We start from the raw sequence: 355 nt of genomic DNA on the forward strand, positions 1-355 counted from the left end.
ATTTATTCTCAGGTTAGGTAAAGTAAGTCAGATCGATCATCCTTCAAGAAGACAAAGTAAACTAAAAAAAAAAACATAAAAACATAGTCGGAAAGAAAGTCCCCCTCATTTGTCAAATGATGACCTGTATATTGTTTTATGGTGTTAAATTTCCTACACCTTCTACCTTATTTTATTTATTCTCAGGTTAGGTAAAGTAAGTCAAATCTGTCCTATCTCATAAGCATCTGAGTTCATACTTACAAAACAGGTCACATAAGACTTCTCTGTGGTCTGTTCTGGCTTAGCTATAAATCAATGCCAGGGGAGGCAGACTTGTGTTATATAAATACAAGTCAGTTTATTATTACAATTA

The sequence above is a fragment of the Sinocyclocheilus rhinocerous genome, unplaced genomic scaffold, assembly GCF_001515625.1.
Source record: "Sinocyclocheilus rhinocerous isolate Xijiao unplaced genomic scaffold, SAMN03320098_v1.1 scaffold115, whole genome shotgun sequence".
NCBI lineage: Eukaryota > Metazoa > Chordata > Actinopteri > Cypriniformes > Cyprinidae > Sinocyclocheilus > Sinocyclocheilus rhinocerous.